At 44.8% G+C, this 21,448-nt stretch overlaps 1 protein-coding gene across 4 annotated transcripts in view; it reads left to right on the top strand.

Annotated features, from left to right (window-relative positions):
- LOC135921393 (zinc finger protein 256-like) overlaps window positions 1-21,448 on the top strand; it is a 112,878-nt gene that overhangs the window by 10,858 nt on the left and 80,572 nt on the right. For all 4 annotated transcript variants that reach the window (XM_070526026.1, XM_070526027.1, XM_070526028.1 and 1 more), the window contains one exon: window positions 10,954-11,030. The gene's annotated coding sequence lies outside the window, so the exon portion shown is untranslated. The remainder of the gene's footprint in view (window positions 1-10,953; window positions 11,031-21,448) is intronic.

The raw sequence follows: 21,448 nt of genomic DNA, 5'->3' as shown, positions 1-21,448 counted from the left end.
TTAAAATCTAGTGTCTGTTGGTTTCGAATTCTTGAATTAGGTCATCATTTGTTTATTCAAAATTGTCAAAAATTGCACATTTTCAGAAAACGAAACCATCAAGTTTACAACTCTCTTTCGGCAATGAAAACTGATATCAAAATTATGTACATTGGATCTAACAGCACATCTAAAGCAGACAAAACTGATATATTACGCATGAATCTCAAAAAATTTAGTAATATGGAAATACAGCTTTTCCACAACCCTTGTTCACAACGTAACGACTTCACGTAAGATATAACTCGGCATATTGGAATTGTCTAATGGATGCTGTTTACAGAACCGCGATATCAGTTCTTGATATGGAGTTAATAATTTGTAAACTTCGTGCTTGTGTACTTTTCGCACTTTCGAATTGTTTAATATCTTTTACCAAAATTCAGGCCCTAAATAGAAATTCCGCTTCCAATAGTCACTAGAATTTACTTTTCTCTCCCGAATCCAACAAATTTCATTAAAATCGGTCCAGGGGTTATCTAAGAAAAGCGTTTTGGCGTTTTACATCTATTTGAATAGGCCGAGTCGTAGTAGGGCCCGTGTTAAAGCTTCCTCTTAACGACTTCGCTGTAAAAAAAGAATAAAAGAATGAAAGAAAACAAGAACGCTGCAGCCATCAATATCGCCGGCTCAGATTTCGTCATGATGGCACCGTCCCCATCGGCACGGCTCCGTGAGCAGCTACCAAGCTGTTCACTTTCGTTATCTTCCTTCCCCCGGCGGCAGCGCATTGTCTTGATGCCAGCGACGCGCTAAATCTGCACCATCATTGCGTCATGCATCACTCCTGCGACCAAGCAAGCTTTCTGCGGCACACGTACAATGCCGCATTGACACCAAAACTTTAAACTGCTTGCTTTCGAGAAAACAGCATGAATAAAAATGGAACGCGACTATAAGGCCACGGGGAATATGTTCGCGGGGCAATACTATTGATGACAGCATCCCGAAAGGCTAGATGTGGTCAGGTTGACTTTACAGGTTTGGAAGGAATGACTGACGGTCTAGTTGCTTCAATATCACATAAAGAACAGCGCTTAAGGTTAGCGCAGTTTGTGTGTGGTTCCTCTTTTGTGTCCCGTCGTGAACTGCTGTTCTTTCTGTCGCTTTACAGATGTTCCTTTTCTGCGTCAGTTACGCCTTCCAAGAGTGTTTACTTGGAAAATTTTTGTTCGCATGGCTCTTACAGAAGCATGTGTAGTCGAAAGTTTTTCGATTGGCTGCATAATCTCGTGGACGGGCTCCAAACTGCTCACTTTCTTTAGCCACGTAAGAACCATTACTGAAAATTTAATTAACGTAGCTTTGTTAATTACGCAAACAACTTCTCAACTTACTCCGCATCTAGAGATTACCAATCTGAACACTCGAATGATAAAATGATGTTAACATTGTTTGTATCATTTCAATAGTTTTGTTTCGTGCAGTTAAAAGCAGCCGGCATATTGATGGTGTTGTAGACTTCTTATAAAGTAACTGTGAAAGCTTGGACAGGTTATCTTGACACAAATCAACTTCATGAGCTTAAGCGCATGTGTCAAACCTTGCACGACTGCCTTTACAGCCGATTCTCATATATTATACAAGACGCACCTCAGCGTTACGGTACATCCCACAAGGTGTGCGAGAACATTGTGCGCGCTCCCGATTAGGTTCCTGAGTGTTGGTGGCATCAGACTCGGTTTCCTGGCATCATATGGAATAAAAACTGCTGCCTGGAGGAAAGCATAGGGTACATTTTCAGTACTTTGTAACATATGAATCAGCACGGATGTGTACGTTAGAACGAAAAGTACTGAAATATTAAGATGAGGATTTCGCTGGATGTATTTTAGCTGTGTAATGATAAGATCTAAAGAAAAAATACTGTGATTTTGTGACAATTAATGCTGACATGAAATATGAGCTCCGACACAGTACCCGTGGTGGAACTGGCCCCTGAACTATTGGGATACATTGAACCACGATACGCTGGTTTGATAGTTCGCGCTTGAATTTCCTGTATGTCAGTGCCGCTGTGCAGTGTTGGAGGCCCTTTTTAAACGACAAGCACTATTTTTCAGCTAATATTGAAAGCAACTGTATTCTTTTTTTAGGGGGGGAGGCTTTTTTTTAGCGTCTAACCACAGTTCCAGAGTTATCAGTTAGCTCAAGATGTGCCTGCATGTGTTTCTAACATCCAGTATGTTGTCACGGCTTCAATAGCGAAAGAGCGTTATCTTATCAGATTGCGCGCGTGAATCGAATACGGGCCTACATTCGCCGTCACATTTGAGGACCCGAGATTGCGCTGTAATGTACGACCATTTCAGTCTGACGAACTGACGCCTTGATCCGTAGATCGGAATCAGAGGAAGCTCTTTGCGCGCAGCCATCGTTGCGCTTTGAGCGTTTTCTTTTCCCGCGCAAGCTCACCTTATAATGACTTATATTCGTGATTCACTCTTTGGAAGTGTTTTGTTCTTGACATCCCTACAATGTGAGAGTATAGAGGCGCTCCTTCTTCATTGAGTGAATACTTGGAAACGGACACGGCCTTTTCTTGCATCTGCGTTTACACACTTCCCGCATCAATTTATTTTTTATGCCCTAATTTAGGAGGCTGTAGAACACAGCAACCTTTTATTAACAGGACGTTTTAATAACACAGAAAATATGAATGCTTATTAGTCGGCTTTCACCTAATGGTAAGGAATTTCAATAAAGACATCTTTATGGTAATTAAAAGCCTATCCTCTTGACAACGTTTAATCTGAGTTCCTCTTTGCAAGCTGATACAGACTTGCAGGTGGTTCGTATCGGGGCCCTCAACACATGTCTAACCGTCAAACAAAGAGTTATTCCGAATGCTTAATTTCAGGAAGGCGTGTTACCCTCCTGTCTTTCATTCCCGTTCGCAAACACGCATAAGACGAAAGTGCTGCATGAAGAGTGCCGTTAGTCAAAACCAACGAGCTAGCGTAACTCACCTCGCTTATATCGCTGTCATTTAGGATTATATACGAAATATATATATTTTATATTGACGCATCACGAATCCAAAAAGAGCTGTCCGTGACCAGCCAAGCTAGGTTTCTTTCATTTCGTACTTCGTAGTAGCGGCTAATAGTAGCTCACGAAGCAGAGCACTGAGTGTGGATATTGCAGAGAAAGTGTTCTATATACTGTCTCGTCACCCACCGAAAATTGCCCGCCGTGCTACTGGCCATTCCTAGAAAATTGTATATGTGACGCCCAGTCATTTGCAACACCGCAACTTTGTTTCGCGATTGGAGAGTCCAGGTGAGAGACAGGGTGGTTATGTAGATAAAGACACGCTATTTTTTGCAGTAACAGATGAAAGCATGAATGAATGCCTTCATTTATTGAGAAAAAATAAGACCAAGCATCAGTGGAAGCACGTCTCAGCAGATTGAGAAAGAAGCGGGGGACAAAGAGGAAAAGCTGGAGGCCGGGTGGTAGGCGAAGTCGCAGTTTAGGGGCGAGAGAATATAAGCAAGAGTTGGTGAAACCAGTTGAATTCTAGTGTAGATCTGTGATGTGGCGAGTAAATGATTGGAGTCACCGCCAAGCATCCGTCATTTGCGGTAGTATAAGCACCCGCCGTTCTTGGTAACAAACGTTTACTGAAAACCAATCTTCGCAATCAATTATTCATCAGCCATACCTCGCCCCGTATTTCTTAGTGGCAGGGTCAGTGGATTTCAACTACGCTCTCACGACAAGTTACGACTATAACGTGGCGCTTGCGGTTACGGTTGCCATACTCGTGACTCTTACTATTGTGCGAATACTATAAACATGGGTTTACTACACAAGTTAGTGAACAGACATTTTAGAACCGCGTTTCTCACCTTACATACGCGCAACGCAATCACCATTGCAGCATGTTACGGTGCGCGTCCCTTCAAGACAGAGACAATAATAAAAGAACGCGTTAGAAGACAGGGTACCGACTTGGGCCTCGTGCCAAACATATCCAAGCCAACAATAATTATTTGATTTCAATACCCTAAAGGCCCAATGCGGGCGTTACGTAGGGGGGGATTCATCAAAGAAACTTAACAATATACAACACAGAATATAAATGGCTGAAGACAGGAATAAACAAGTTAATAAGCCAGGTACAAGTTGACAGGGGAAGAAGTGGCTAGGAACAGGTGCTGAAAAAATGCACATGTAGCAAATCCCACAAAACAAAACAAAAATCGCACCTTCAGAAGTTACAAAACATGCCATCTAACATTCCACGGAACGTTACGGCCAACACGCACACACTGCAAAAAAACGAAAAAAAACGCACATCATTGTACAGTGGAATGTTCTAAGTATGGGGGGGGGGGCACCAAAGAGCTGTTTGAAATGATGATGTTCCAGCGATAGCCGCAATGCTAGAAGGAAGCGAATCCCACTCTTCAATAGCCAGGACCAGAGGTGAGTATTTGTGTCGTTCTGTCCGAGCGAAAATGGGTTTAGTCTTCTTCATGTGATCTAGACGAGCCGGTGTGTGCGGCACCGGGAGAAGATGTGAACTTGCGAATGGTGTGTTGCTGTGGTAGAGAGTATGGAAAAAAGATAAACGGCTGAGTTTTCTGCGCATGACCAGAGGCGGGAGACGGAGCGATATTTTCAGCACCATTACACTTTGATACCGAGAGTAACGGAAAAGGATGAATCGAGCAGCCTTGTTTTGTATAGATTTCAACATGTTAACAAGATAGATAAAATGAGGGTTTCAGATCACGGGTGCGTATTCTATCACAGGCTTGATTAGCGCGTTGTATGCGTGTAGTTTTGTATCCTGGTTGACTTGGCGTAGTCGGCGTTTAAGAAGACAGTTTCTTTAAGTCTTTCGTAGTAATCAGTTCAATATGAGTGCTCCACGATAAATAAGAGCTAAAATTTACACCGAGGTATTTTACCGCCGCTGAAGTTTCAATGATAGTATTATTAACTGTGTGGGCATTAGGAATCGTCTTAGCAGCGGAAGTAAACTTGAGATGTATAGTTGTGTCTGCGTTAATTACCATCTGCCCTACCGCACCAATGAGTTAGCTCATCAAGATCAGTCTGGAGAGCAATGATGTTAACAATCATGCCGTCATTTCTATGCAAAGAGGTTATGTATTTAAACTTCTCGAGTGACAGTCCAATCGGCCACCTACGGGAGCGCTTGAAGCCGCCGGCGGCCATATTGTTAGAGGAAAAGGAGCACGGCTACAGTACGTGGCTGCAATCACGCGCGACGTAACTGTGCTTGCAGTTCTGCGATGAAAAATCAAATGAGACCCTTTTAGGAAGTATATCAGTCCGGCATTGTGTGTCGCTGTTGTAAAAAAAAAAAAAGAATGTCATGATGGTGGGTGCCTTGTGTTCTGTGTACAATAGAGAGTTTTAGCAGAGCGTTTACGGTCCGCTCCGCTCAGACCGGCCTATCCCAACAATTGGCACGCAGGCGCTCAAGAAAACGCTACCGGGAACACTGACGCGCGTGCGCACAGCACACATAGCGGCAGCGGAACGTGGGACGCTGACCACGTTCCGCTAGGAACCTGATTTAGCGGTGTGTCAGGGAGCGTGTAGATGCTTTCGTAGTCGTTTTACCGCCAAGCTGAGAGCACGCCAGTGGCGTCTCTGGGAGACGCGCTTGTTAGATAAGCGAGATCAATGCATTCTATGCAGCCACCGGTGCGCGTGAAACGTGTGCGGAGCGGAGCGCAAGCAAACGCTCTGCTAAAACTGTCTAATGTGTTGCGAGAACTGAAAAACAGTCGTTTCCTGTTTTCTTCATTCAGTAACCTGCCGCGTGCATCGGCACTGTGATACCCTTTCGTCGATACGTGGTGCCGGGCCGTATTGACAAAACATGACCTTGAAATACAGTATCCTTATGCCATTTCTTAAACAAATCACTATTTGTGTTAATGAGCATTTTTGCTTTAAACCTTGAAAACAAGAAAAATAGTCAACGATAGGTCTCATTTTTGTCTGGCGTTTCAGTTCTAGCTGAAAAGAGTTGGTGAAAGCAAATTTACATTAAAGCTAAGGCGACTCACAATCTGCACGATGCCGCAAGCCTACATGCGATCCAATGAAGGTAACCTGCCAAAGTTAAAGTCATGCGTCACTGGCGGCTCAAGCAATCTTTACTTCTTTTTTTCGTTTCTGCATCCGTTCTTCCTGCGTCTGCGGCAAAAACGAGAAGTGGGAAGGCAGATAAACGGAAATTGGTGGAGGCAGGTGGTAGCGTAATGGTTAGAGTGCCCATCTCCCAAATGCAAGATGCTGCATTTGGGAGATGAGCTCGAATCCCGGTGGTTTGTTTGGGAAGACAGCTTTCTGTGCACTCTGGTGACTGCGACGCTCAGAATTAGGCGGCAGCCTGACGACAACGGTCGCCGTCAACGCAACAGAATAAGCGGGCGTGCAAGGTCCCACTTAAAGCGGAAGTACATTCAGAGGAGATACGCTATACTCTTGTCGGCAAAAAATAAAAAGTGATGAGTAACGAGCGGTGTTGTTGAGCGAAGCTGTAGACCGATAATGTCACCATAGACATGACCACGCTCCAATCCCGGTGCTCAGCGGAAATATACGTCGACAGCATGTCAACTAGCGTGTTATAGATACTTCATTAGGGTCGTTGCGTGTTTGTGTTGTGTCTAGCAGGAGCGAGTAGTGTAAGAGATGACACTGGAGGAAAGGCGGTGAGCGAAGTCCGCGAAAAGTAATTGAGGATAGCCGTATTGAACGTCGACGCCGTGTTGAAGAAAGCCTGGGACTTCAGTTGCTCAGCCGACAGAAAGGCTTGAGTGGTAGCATACCGCTGGGCGTATTTGGTAACCACAGCGATAGACACACACTTTGCGGAAGTAAACAGAGGAAAGGGACGTAGTGAGTTGGCCGCCCTTTTCAAGCTCTGCTTGAAAAATGCATGTGGCGAAGTATGACGCACCAAATAGTATGTGCCAACCCAAACGAATCAGCGCGGTCATACTTGCGCGACATGCCATGGTGGCCTGCCACCAGGACATCATGAAGTTGCAGCGATTACAGTTTTCATTGGGTACTTGAGAATAAAAACGAGCACATCAGAGAGGTCCGAGGGATGTTTCTACGGTATAAGAACACATCGCTCTCGCCCCTCCCCCCCCCCCAAGTAACTAAATCACGAATATAAGCTTACGAATAGGGGCATCATAAGATCGAGCACTAGGGCGCTTGTTGATCTTGTTCAGGATGACGTCAGCGTTTCATTCAGCGTTTATTTCTGAGAAAATGAGTCGGAGTTACGTTTATTTGCATCACAATGGTGGGCGTAATCAGGCAAACATTGACAGCATTTCATTAGAGAGTGCCTGACTACTCTGTGGAGATTACGTTTAACAATGACAACAAACACAGAAAGCTTTGCTTACATCGATTCGCACATACGTGGGATCCGCATAATTTTGTAACTATCAATTTAGGTTCCTCAGAATGGCGCTCATTAACGCAACATTTCCATCCCCAGTGAGCATAAGCGGCTGTCGTATCCACACTAGAATTGATTTAAATGGCTTTAATCCCATGGACTTATCTTCGCCAACTTCCGTGGGAATGGAGTCGTCAAAATGGAATACAGGTGACAGGGAAATCAGGAGGTTGAGGAACGGCACGAAGGCGGAAGCTTGCGCATGACCTCAGGGATATAAAATGACTTTTTGAGCAGCTTGGCCAGGGGGCCATGCAATGGTTTCCACGTCTATTAAAAATCCTCCAAAATATTAAGAGGCCGACGAAAATGCGGGCATTTTCGGAAAGGTGAAACCGCTGGAAATTTCACGACAGCCTTAGCCTAAATATTGTCACGTAGTCGTGACGTTGAATAACACAGTAGCAGTACTGTGAACGACAAAACCAACTTTTATTGGGCGAACCTGTGCCCACAAAACAGGCTACACTTATAGCACAACGATAGCGGCGAACACGCTCTGCGATCGTCGAAACTATGATCAGCGGGTCAAGCGCGTCGGCTTCTTTAGAGCAGTCATCGAATGTTCCATACTAATCGTTCGGACCCGCGTGCCTTCCACAAAGTTCTGCACCATTCGCGTCAGGTGATGAAATCAGATAACATAACGTTCGGCGACAACAGACAGCGGATAGAAGCATCGATAACGTTTCAGAAACTTCGGATACATACAGGCGCGTCCCACGCTGTGCGATTACGTTTTTTAGGCTGCGAAACGTAGTTGCCCGATAAAGATAAGTATAGGTGTCAATATAAAAGATGACTTAACATAAGAAACCATAACGTTGACAGGGTGGCCAAATTCTGGCACAAATAAATCGGCTGTTGAAGCAGTTAAGCTGAAACGCAAAAGTGCGAAATAAGGCGAGAATGTCGGCAAGTGTTAAAAAAAGGTCAAGTAGGTCCTGTGGCCGACGCCAGCGCTCGGCAGCTGTCAAACGACTGCACGTATTAGCGAGATGCCTGGTCGTCAGTAATTACAGTATGATTCGGCTCTGAAATATTGGACGCGGACTCCATCACATTGAATACAGTGCATTCTACGGTGTCATTCTTGGACAGATGGTACCCGTTCTCCGGCAATGAGGATGGGAACAAATTGTCCCACGGGCCGGCCGTCACCTTCCTCCTACTGCCAACATTCCTTTCCCTCCGTAGTTGCTTAGCTTTTATTGGGTTCGGCTGCTAATCACGAGGTCTCGGGATCGAATCCCATCCACGGCAGCCGTATTTCAATGGGTGTGAAATGCGAAAACCCGCGTACTTAGGGTTAGGCGCACGTTAAAAATCCCAAGTGGTCTAAATTATTCCCGAATCCTCCACTACGGCGTGCCTCATAATGAAATCGTGGTTTTGGCAAGTAAAACCTCATAATACGTTATGTAACATTCGTTGAGGATGTCCTGGGCAGTCGCACAACTCTTGAATTTGAATACAATTAAGTGTCAGGAGTTGCGCGTGAGGTCCTTGAATATATCATCATCATCAGCATCATCATCATCATCATCATCATCATCAGCCTGGTTACGCCCACTGCAGGGCAAAGACCTCTCCCATACTTCTCCAACAACCCCGGTCACCTACTAATTGTGGCCATGTCATCCCTACAAACTTCTTAATCTCATCCGCCCACCTAACTTTCTGCCTCCCCCTGCTACACTTCCCTTCCCTTGGAATCCAGTCTGTGTATAATAGCTGTGTCTTACCAGTACTCACCTACGGGGCAGAAACTTGGAGGCTTACGAAAAGGATTCTACTTAAATTATGGACGAGGCAACGAGCTATTGAAAGAAGAATGATGGGTGTAACGTTAAGGGATAAGAAAAGAGCAGATTGGGTGAGGGAACAAACGCGAATTAATGACATCTTAGTTGAAATCAAGAAAAAGAAATTGGCATGGGCAGGACATGTAATGAGGAGGGAAGATAACCGATGGTCATTAAGGGTTGAATATGTGGATAGCCTTTATGGCGTTCGATAGCTGCTAGTCTACATTGCGGCTATATAATAAAGGTGGAACGGCAACATGGTAGAAAATGTGGAGAACATACAAATCCCGCATATATTATTCCACAATAATTTTAAATAGCGTTCTTGCTTCACACACGTGGATAGCCGCCATAGGAGACTACTTTGGAAACTAACTGCAAGTACTGTATATGTCGTACCCAAGGGTGTACCTGGCCTGGTGGCCAGTAAATGTGACGTAATATTGCGAGCAGCTTCGGCCATAGCATGCTAACGGATGACGACACAGACTGAAGTGACTAGCGCAAGAGTGGACAATAGAGAGACGCTACAAGGACAAGCGCCCAGTTGGAAGTTTGCGCTTATCCTTGTCGCCTCTTTAGTGTCCCGTGTCCACTCTTGCGCTAGTCACTTTAGCATGGAATACCAACTAGCCCCCTCTCACACCCTGCGACGACACAGGGACAGTTTGCTCAACTCTTGTTTCGTGACTTTTGTGTCAAGGTGAAAAACCGACATATCCATGTATATGTCCTGATACTTAAGCACATCTAGATTTGCAGCTGCGTCGATAGCCCATGAGTGCGCATTGCAAAGTCGCTAGTGAAATAATTGTGTGCACCTTAACGAATTCGATAAGGGAAAATCAAAATCCATCCACGACGGCGTCTCTAGTAGGCGCGGTGCGATGTTCGGACGTTAACAGTGTATGCCGATTGAAGAAAGGCTGCCCCGAAGTGCTTCTGACGGTTAGGCTATCTTCTTTACTCCGTAGAATGAAAAAAAAAGAAAGAAAAGGAAAAGAGAAAAAGAACCGAATCAAAAGCCCAGAATCAACAATTGCTCGTCGCGAGTAAACGCTGGATGACGAGCAATTTCCAGGCGACGAGCGAATACGCTTGATCAAGAACACTGATAACGCTGGCGGGACAAGCATTGTGGCGAAGTTCAATGCACAGGGATAGCTTTTACTTTTTTATTTTTGTTTGGTTGACGTCATCACGCGTCACCGCGGGAAGTTTGAAAAGTTTAAGGTGAGTACGCCACGTGGTGGCATTCACGCGAACTAAACCCTCGTGTCCAGAAAAGCTGGATACGTGTAATAAGTGGAGCATAAATCTTATATAGCAAACTACATACGGAGGCAATATGGCCGTTGTAAGTGCTCCAAGGGTTAAGCTCACAATGTTCGTTCAAGCCAAGGTAGGTGGCGTTTCGACTGTGTTGAATGAGTGTCTTGCACCAGAAATCCCCCTTGTGCCCTTTGTCCTATGCCAGCCAGCATAGTTGGCGTTTAGTGAGAACTAAACATTGCAATTGCCCTGTTAACAAAACAGTAGTTTCCTTTTTCTGAACATTCTGTTAACAAACATCATGTTAACCTTGTTAGTCCCAGCTGTCAATATCTGACACGCATACCTTTATTATTGCAGCACTTCTGACGACGCCTGGCCTCACCAGTGGATCACGCAACACAGCCGAATAATGGATGGGACTAAAAACGTCGACAGTATGTAGGCGGCGGTCATTTGCACTTAGCGCAAACAGGGTAGAGGAGAGGATGCATAGAAAGGCGGGGAGGTTAACCGGAGGTAGTTACGATTGGCTACCCTGCACGGGGGTAAGGAGTAGGGGGATAAGAAGAGGAAAAGAGTGGAGCGGGAAGATAGCGAGACAGTCAAAAGAGACAGTGGTGAGGGGCGGCATTCCTAATGCATAGTGTGAAGGCCGGTAAACCGCAGGAACCTTATTAAAGCGACTTAGGCCTTCTGCGCGGATGTTATTTCCGAATATTGACCTAAAACATTTAGTTCTCACTGTGGAGGATTGTCCAACTGGTCCAGTACTTTGTTTCTGGCCGCTATATTGCGGGCAGACATAGATAACGTGTGCGAGCGTCTCATCGCTGCTGCTGCATGTGTCGCACGTGGGAGTGTGTTGGCCATTGAAATAAGGAAGACATATAAGTTCATAAACGCAACGCCTACCCTCTGGTGGTACAGCATGGTCTTTTCACGTCGTGGTAATCTAGGCGGTTAATGCATCCATACATCCGGAGACAACCAACGCAGACGACACATGGGGAAGTTATTGGAATCCCACAGGAGTACAGAAGATGCCCGAGACATCCATGGCAGCCGAGCCACAACGTTTGTTAGCTAAAGCGGAATCAAACAAACATGGCAGACAGCCCCTCCGTCTACCGTGGCAGCGGTGTACTTATTGCGTACAAGCAGGCAGTTCCCCAGCCTCGCCAAGACTGTTTCCGAAGAGGCCAGCTTAAGACTGTCCTTTGGAAAAAAATTTGTGATCATGTGAATACATGCAAAGGATACAAAAATATGCATTCCAGTTTCTGAACGAATTCTCATATCAGCGAATTCCGAATGCACGCTCCTAGGTGGTCGCGTGATAAGCCGAGACTGTCCGTTCCATGCCGTGATCACTCAAAATTGAAATCGGCGCGTGTGGGTTGGTCTACCGATTCATTTGCCAAGCAGAATCTCAGTGGGTCCGTCGCGCTACGACCATGATACTTTTTTCCCTTGAAACGATCACACTAATAGACAAAGAAAATGTTTTGATACGAGTGCAGGGTGTGGTGTGAAATTTGGGCGGCCTTTCAGACGTCTATACTTGAGGGTCGTAATGGTGCTGTTATGTTTTAGGCATACAGAAATGACAAAGCTTCTTGACTAGCACCATCTATCAAAACGATATATTCTTTTCATATGAATTACCCTTGCACCGCGGCCAATTAACACCATCGGTGTGCTTTTGTATCGTACAGGTGTCACTGACAATGGTGGCACAAGGCCCAGCACAAGCCGCCCAGGCATGGTCCAAGCGTCACCCAATATAGAAGGTGGCACCGCGTGAGTGCACATTTAGATAACGTTATTGCAAACGAATACAGAGAAGGATGGCTAGGCGTTGAACAATCACATCTGTACTCACACATTTTTCCCGGGGAGGGCTAGCCCAGGTGCGAACAGTCACTGCATCAGCAATTTTGCGCGTTCGGTAAGCGGAGCTGAAGTTAACGTACGTACGAGTTGCAAAAACGCGAGTAGACAAGAAAAAAGTAAAAAAAATGGTTACGCAGCATATTGCGCTCCTGTTATGCGTGAATGCACACTTTCAGGTTGGCTACCTTGCTTACTCACTCTCCCTTGTGGAATATATGAACATAGTGAGGAGCAAGATGTTAATCTGAAAGAAAGCACGTAAAATGAAACACGATATCTAAGTTAACCGAGGCGGTGTAGCGTGGTTGCTCAGGCAGCAAGAACAGTGGACGAAAATAATTCGAACTTCCATACTACGGCTTGCCTCATAGTCGGATCGTGATTTTGGTACCTAAAACGACAGCATTTAGTTCTTTATGAATTAAGTAGTTCCAGCTCCACCAAATGTTTCAGAAGGCACTAAGTTATGCAGTTGCTGAGCCTCATATAAGGCAGAAAATTAACAGGGAATGTGTCAAAATGCCAAGTAATATATAGCGTAATCGTACTATTTTTCTTCTGGTAAAAAGGCCTTCCCAATCATTAATAATTTCAAAATACATATGCTTTTAAATTTAGCCTCCCATGCAGAGAATGCTGGCGCTTTGGTATGCAATGGCTTCCGGCTCCCAATGTGCTGACCCCCAGCTGCTGACACCATGATTTACTTGATCCATACCGCATAGGAAATTGTACTTTTGCCGAGAGATTAAGCAAAGAAGACAGCGATCCGCATTTGTCGAAATTGGGGGCAGTTATCTCCACAGCAGCCGCGTAAGCGCTGATATAGGGTCGGCGTATCATTGGAGTGTTTCAATGAGACTTGACTGTCGGCCGACTGTCAGATTCTGCGGATGCAGGCATTGTTCACTGTCCTCTTTCGCAACCTGAGATGCATCGTAATGGTCTTAGGTAATTATTTATGGAAAATTAGTTAACCTATTTTTAAATATTGCCTAAACCGCAAAACTTTCACTGGTGATGTCGTAAAGTACCACTGAGAAACACTCGAATAATTTATTTCCATCGTGACAGCGGCTGTGGTTTTATTTATTTCTTTTCCCGGACTGTCGCAAAAGCTCGCGAGATTTGATAAAACGTACCATGTGATTACCCGTTTTGGCGCAATGACATTATTGCCCTCAAACATTCCGTGAAAGATCGATGGACGCTGGACGCAGACCGTCTGACCGAATAGGTAGCATGCAAAAAATTACTGGGTCTCCTAAGATCTCTTGTAAGAGGTGAACATCGAAAGCCTACCCTTATTTCTCTTATCATTCGCCTCTTTCTCCTTGCCCCTTCTCTTTCCCTTCTTTCTTTTAGTCATTACTGCTCGCATATAAGAATTTTAGTCATTTGTAATCAATTGCGGTCATTAAAAGCCGTCGTTAGACATGTTGGTCATATCATTGTCATAAGTAGTCATTACAGGTAGTTTCAATAATTATTACTCATTATAAGCAATTACGAAGCATTCCTAATCATTTCTAATTAATTGTAGTCGTTACAATTGTTGCTAGACATATTGGTCATTTCGTAGTCATTACTAGTCATTAAAAGTCATTTGAGTCCTCATCAGTCATTACTGCTCACTACTAAGCTTTTTTAGTCATCTGTAATCAATTGTGATCATTACAAGCCGTTGTTAGACATGTTGGTCATATCCTAGTCATCAGTAGTCATTACAATTCATTTTGGTCATTATTAGTCATTACTGGACTTTGCTAAGCATTTTTAGTCATTTCTAATTAACCGTAGTCGTTACAATTCTTCGTTAGACATATTGACCATTTCATAGTCAGTGGTAGTCATTACAAATCATTAGTAGTAATTATTAATCATTATTAACCCTACCAATTTTTATTGTAACTTTATCACTAACTGTCACTACCAATAATTTCTCATTCTTCATTATGTGTTTAATCTGTCGTCCTATGGCATGATGACGCTTCTGCATGCGTACACTCCAGCGGACAGGTATGCACACAAAAACTTACCAATGAGCCTAGAAAGGTTTTCGCCTTTAAAAAAAACGCTGACTGAGCTCCGAGAAAAGACATCCCGTCACGTGATCTTTCAATACACACCGAAGCGTCTGGGGGCAGAAAGCTCGCCGCGCGCGTTTCGCCATACGCTGACATTTGCAGTTTTTAAAATTATGGGATTTTACGTGCCAAAACCACTATATGATTATGAGGCACGCCGTAGTGGAGGACTCCGGCAATTTCGGCCACCTGGGATTCTTTAACGTGCACCTAAATCTAAGTACATGGGCATTTGCAGTTTTCCCAATGTGCACGTAAGAAGCAAAATTCGACATGACTGAGTTTACTCAATGCGTGATTATTGTGTCGGCCGCAAGGGCAAACGTAACGCGAACGAGCTGCCTTTGCGACGTGAATGTTCACAGGTTACGTAGTAATACCACAGCGGTCTATTCAGGCCCGCAACACGATTGTTTGGGAATTTATTAAGGCGTAAGCCTCATTGTATGCGTAAGTATACATGCGTACCATGCGATGCTTGCCTGCACCAGGTAGTTGCTCCTATATAAATTTCATCGACTGACTGATTGATTGCTTTAACGTTAGTCTCAATGCGACGCCCAGGGTACGACAGAGAAATCAATGTCCTTTATAAACAGCTCTTTGATACGTGATACAAAATAGTAGAGGACTGCGCATTCATTTCGAAATTTCTTAAGGTGCCATTATTCTTAATGAACAAATATTTCTGCATTCCGACCCCTAACGTAGTTCCCAGCCGCTAGCTTTCTCGCAGTGTTCTTCTGGCGGAAACAATTTTATTGGCGGGTTCACCCTGACGCCATCCCGAGGACTGTTTACGCTGAAAAAGCGATTAAGCTTCACTTACAACTTCGTCGGAGGCTTTATGTTCCTTGGCGAGACCGGAATTCGCCATAGTGACATTCTTTCTTCCTTGGCACTCCTGAAGTAAGTCAAACCAACTCCGACATCGGCTTCTTCCGTGTGCTTGCAACGCACCACTGCGTCACGCGACTTTCGCTGGTGTTTTACCGGCGCCGCTACTCTCGTTCCCAGTTTAGTTGTTCGCGTAGATAAAGGGAGCGACGTGGAAACCAGCCGCCTTGTTGGGCATGACACAGCATCTCAATATCGTTACTTTTCTTTTTCCTTTTTGATACGCCGTATCTGGCGCTGAGCTTTGAAAGTTCTGGTCGGGAATTCAATGATGTAGCTTTTAGTCTAAACTGTCTAAACTGTCTAAACTGAGTGGAAACATGCGAGACCTAAACAGAACGGGAGACGGACGAGGTTGGCTCAGACGCCGAGTGATGCCATTTATCGCGAGGTGGTTCACGTCAAGCAAATGGTGAATGGATATACTGTTGTTGGCACCAAACATAATCCAACCACGTCCACGCAAATAGTATACGTAAATGACATGGTGATGTAGGCGATATCATTCGATAAGCGCTGCGTGCCGTTGGAGGACCTTACGAAACTGAGTAACTTGTGAACACTCGTGCGTAGTGTGGACTTCCCGCTGCTCTGAGCAGGATGGCATAGCCTGCCCACATTCGGCTGGTCCCTGCCGTGTTCCAACTCGGTTGGCAGCCATGCAGAGGCCTCTGGAAGTTGCCGAGCTCTCCCAAGTCTGCTCCAGCCAAACGTTCGGCTGCTCGAAGAGGAATCGGAAGAGACACACGGTCAGAATTCTGTCGTATCTCGGCCACACTCCGAGTTTGAAGGTGGGAGCGCCTCGGAGCACCCGGAGCTGGAGCGCAGCGCTGTCACTAAACCCGGCGATTGTAGTCGAAGCGCGTAACCTCACGGCGAGAAATCTCTTGAAGATTCGACAGTGAACAGTTCAATGTCTCACAAGTATTTCAACGCCTTTTTTGCGAAGCATTGAAAAGGCGGTTAGTGCAAATATCATGTTGCGTGGTCAGAGCTACAAGTGAGGCTGAGGTGGAGACCTATTTCGGATGTTGTTTTACTGTCTTTACCAATTTGAATTTCAATCAATTCGATTTATCGGCGTTGTTGGAGACCGGGGTTTTTGGAGAAGTATGGGAGAGGCCTTTGCCCTGCAGTGGGCGTAACAAGGCTGATGATGATGATGATGATGAGGATGAATTCGATTTATTATTTATACAAACTAATCCATTTTAGAATTTTGTTAGACATCGATATGATCTAGCAGTCTGATTTCAGATGGTATTAAGTGAAAGAGAACAAACGGCATGCCACATTTTCATTACCCTAATCGGTTTTGGTAAATAGAACACCAAACGTTTTTACTTTAACTAGGTCAGCCTAGTTAAAGGACCGAGAAAAAATGAAAGTGTCAAAATCAAGAGATAGGATAGAATTCGCGGAGCTGTCAACACTTATCAACACAGCGGAAATAAGGGATATTCAAAACTACAACGTGGGAAATACTGAAGAAGGCATAAAATATGGACGCCACCTAAAATCGGTGACAAAAAAACTTGGCATAACACAAACCAAGATGTATGCACTGAAAGATTAGCAGCGCAATATCATTAGCAATCTGAAAGGTATAGTAAAAGCAGCAGAAGTCTATGCTCACGTGTACAGTACCTAGAGGAGGGATATTCGATATGTAGGGCTTGAGTTAAGATGTATGATATCGGACGGGGTTGTCAGTCCACGTACACGTGTCAGAAATAAAGCGAATAGTTCGCCTTTGCGCTATTTCTATTTCCTAAAGCGAGAACATCAAGTGGCTTGTTGCAATGGTTTATACCCCCAATAAAAGCGGTCCTAGTGAGAGCAAAACATCGTCATCAAGAATGGCTCACATCCCCATAAGCATGCAAGGATGTAATGGCTGAATATGAATCAAGGAAAGAAAGAAACATCCATTGAACCGACGACCGAACGAACGAGCGACGGGAAAAAAGAGAGCCAATGAAAACAAGAACGAAATGACTTTTGAGTATTGCATTATGTTCCCTCATGCGACGTTAGGAGGTCAACCTACAGTGACAAATGTTGACTTCACACCGCAGCTCCCTATGTCTGACCCGTCAGATCGTTCAAGTTTAAGCATTAACACTTGTGCAGCAGGACTTCGTCTTCAGGTGTTATTAGAGCGTAACATGCTGCCGAACTTGTTTACTCTTCTTAATATACAATCCGTCCTGAAACATTCACCGACCATTACAATAGCCCTTACTGCGAAATTTGAGAGCAACCGTGTATGTTTTTCATTTCTCGATATATTGAGGAACATGAATTGGAAGAGACAAGTAGCACAGGTAAGTGGGGACGGCTCTTTCAAATGAGTGATCGAAGGATCCAGTGTAATAGCTGGTGCTGCTTGGGTTCCGTAAAATCCAAAACAATTCGCGTCGTGCATAAAATCCGATTGGAAAACAATCGCAAACCAAGACAACCGAACCAAGCAATTCAAACAAGCCAAAGCGAGAGCCGATACTAGCTGACCTTGGCACGTAATGAGCGCTCTGGCTCAGACCAGATGCTAGTACGAAACGAGCAGTCGGACGGGTCAGCAAAAAACCAGTTTTCCACGCTCATATCACAGAAGGGGCTGCTATCATGGGTCTCCGCTCTCGACCGTTCACGGCTCGCGTCTTCAGCCGCTCCGCGTTCGATCTTTCATCTTTCGGTGTTGTGCTCGTCGCCGCAGGAGCGGGTCATTAAGAGCTGCGCCATGAAACAGAGACGTATTTTAGCTGACGCAAAACAGTCTTTTTCAACGCCAAACGTCTCGCTTCCGAGGGCACGTTTCTGGACTTTTGGCTGAATACTCGATGTGAGCGTGTGGTAGATGGAGCTGCATTTTTAATACTTACACCAGCTAGCTTTTGCACTTACCATCACTGACAGATATTTCTACTCTCCTGCACCAGTTTCATGCAGGATATGCACGATGTATTAGATAATGCACGGCTTCTGTTATGCTTGCATCACGAACGAGGAAAGCTCCTAATTTCCAGTTCAGCATCACAGGCCACCAAAAGCACCAGTGTTTAATTTCGGGCAATCCAAAGCCCAAATCGAGCGCTAAATATCAATGCAGCCACTTAACGCTAAAATTTAGCTAATTGCCTTATCCTTAATAGGCGATTTAGACTGTCAACCTCTCAATTGGATAAAAATGTGTTTTTGTCGTCCAATAAAAAGGGTCAGCCATTTTGAGCCATTTTGCAGAGACGGCATGGCCACAATTAGTACATGACCGGGGTTGTTGAACTATGGGAGAGGCCTTTGCCCTGCAGTGGGCGTAACCAGGCTGATGATGATGATGATGATGATGATTTTGAGCTGCTTTGTCCGCATACTTGCAGGAATGCTACTGGAACCAGAGGAAGGGAACCGCAAGAGTCCTGCGTTGTCCGAGCACGTGATCGATAGTCTGTCAAGAAATCGAACCACAAATGAGAAACGTGTGGTAAATTGTTTAACAGGGCTCATAGTGTAACTGCACATTACCGCACGCATACCGGCGAGAAACCCTACGGATGCGAAATATGCGAGAAATCATTCGCGTACAATTAAAATTTCCGTTCTCATCAACGGATTCACACAGGCGTAAAACCCCATATCTGTCAAATATGTGCTAAACCATTCAAAGCAAAGCGGAACCTAAAATTCATCTCATATCACACAGTATACTGACAGACCTTTGGTTTGCAACGTATCTAATGCCTCCTTTAAGCGTAACTAACATCTCAGAAGTCACCGCTAAAGAATTCACGAGGTTAAAATGCCGTAGGAGTGCAAGCAGTGTGGATTGCGGTTCGCAAAGAAAGAATACCTCGACGCACATCTCTGCCAGAATAGTAGGTGCCAATTGTGTGGAGATACGTTTAGAGATGCATCTGAACTTATTGCCCATCTCGTGATGAATACAGCATTGAAGTCGTAAAATTGTGACATAAGTGGCGAAAGTGGCACAGTGGCGCAAGTGAGGTAAATGGCCCAGCGTTTTCGCATATGAACGTGACCATGAATCCATGCCGGAAAATAACCCTGACATTAACCCACAGGGGTGAGAACTAACCGAACGCATCGTGTGGAGAGACAGCCTTCTTCAAACGCTTAAAACTGCTAAATGAAATGGGAGACTTAAAGTATTGCACCTATTTTTTTGAAATTGCGAGACAAAACGTCTCCAGCAGAGTATGAGATCCTTGAATGTGAAGTATGCTGCAGGCCCTGGCTAGAAATCACTGCTTGCACAACTACGTTGTTTGCGAAAGTGCCTTTCGCAAACTCATTTCTAAACAAAGCATAATGGGCTGGAATTTTATGTTTCATGCTACTAGAAGGTTGAAACATTCGCACAAGATCCTTGACACCTCGTTTTGGTTCGTGCAAGTGTTTTGACAGTGTACTGCTAAACAGGCTTTACCTCACTGTGCTGTGTGCTGATAAAAGGCAGCTGTTCTCATTAGGAACTGTTTAAAAAGGAAACACTGTTCTTTTCACCTAAAACACTAATCTCTGATAATGATTGAGTTCCTTAGGCCTTGCTGCCTTTCAGAGACTGTTTTTACGACAATATAAAGACATAGGAATGGGGAGAATTTCCTTACAAACTGTTAAATACACGTAATTTTTTGGTTCTCTCTCTGGGTTCTCTCTATTCAGGTGGAACTTCTGGCAGTTTCAAAGTGCAGTTTCGTAACTTGGAAGTCATCTCTTTTGACGTGCGCTGCACTCTAGTTACAGATGTGGAATTTTTTAGCCTGATGTGACAAACCTATCCCTGCGAACAATGACAGGACGATTGAGATGTAGTTTTTAGTTATAATATTGATCCGCGTACTTCTACATATTTTTGCTGTGAAAGCATTTCACCGAATGACAAATGTTAAGTTACAGCTCAGGGCATGATGCACCAGCGTGTATCAGAAATTCTGCAATATTCTCGTCGATTCTATTTTGTTCCTATGTTGTAGTCGAGCCTCTTATAACCGAATTGCATGTGCAACGAGATCACACTTATGCATTATGGAAGACACGAGAGTAACAAGGATCACGCTGTAATCCTCTACGAATATTGGGAAAATAGCCGACGCTGCTTAACCGCAAATTATTTTTTCGACGACCGACTCATGCGCCCGGCACTCTCTTTCTGCCCGAACGTAACTTGTTTTGTTGGTTCCGGTTCGTCCAATAAAGTGTCTTTCATGACACGTGGTTCTTCTGACTGCGCTGTTCAATGTCACTACAAGGCGACATCTCGTAGATGTGCTTCGTGGAGACCGAGTAAACCCTACCAGCAATGAAAATAACGTGAACGTTGTAATAACGAGTGAGCTAGCCGCAGGCTACGACTACCACCAGAGCACGCACCTCTGCACGAGACGACTAGAAAGATCTTGGTCCAGACAACTGCCACAATGAGAGTGCCCATGTCACCCGCAGTGACGTATGCTGCAAAAGCAAATGAATCCACCGATCAATCGCGGATCACTGTTTGGAGATCTGAAAAGTTGGCCGCAATCCTACTATGAACCGCTACGTTTACCAATTGAAACTGTGACAAGCTGTGGTTTCGCAGCTTACAGATTTTTTACACTATTTCCCCGATTACAACATTCCCACAAACACACACGAGCGTCATGCTTAAGGAGCGGGCTGAAATTTAGCGAGAACACCATGGTATCCTGGGCAGAAATCAGCTATTAACTATGCCACATCAATCCGCACATGTCAAGGATGAAAGCGTTTTTCCTCATTTGCGGTTTCGAAGCAAGTTCTTTGCGCCGGATCAATACGCAAACCGGCCAAGACCAATAAGAAACTCCTAACGGGAGCCACGGGCATCGAAAAGACGTTGCAACTGATGTGTTGTCGGAGCAAACGCGAACTGCTCCGACACCACATAACGTGCGTGCCTCGACGAACACTACAGATCTACCTGCCCATGGTGC

Source organism: Dermacentor albipictus, chromosome 9, assembly GCF_038994185.2.
Source record: "Dermacentor albipictus isolate Rhodes 1998 colony chromosome 9, USDA_Dalb.pri_finalv2, whole genome shotgun sequence".
In the NCBI taxonomy this organism is placed as follows: domain Eukaryota; kingdom Metazoa; phylum Arthropoda; class Arachnida; order Ixodida; family Ixodidae; genus Dermacentor; species Dermacentor albipictus.
This window is presented reverse-complemented; position numbering and strand designations above follow the sequence as displayed.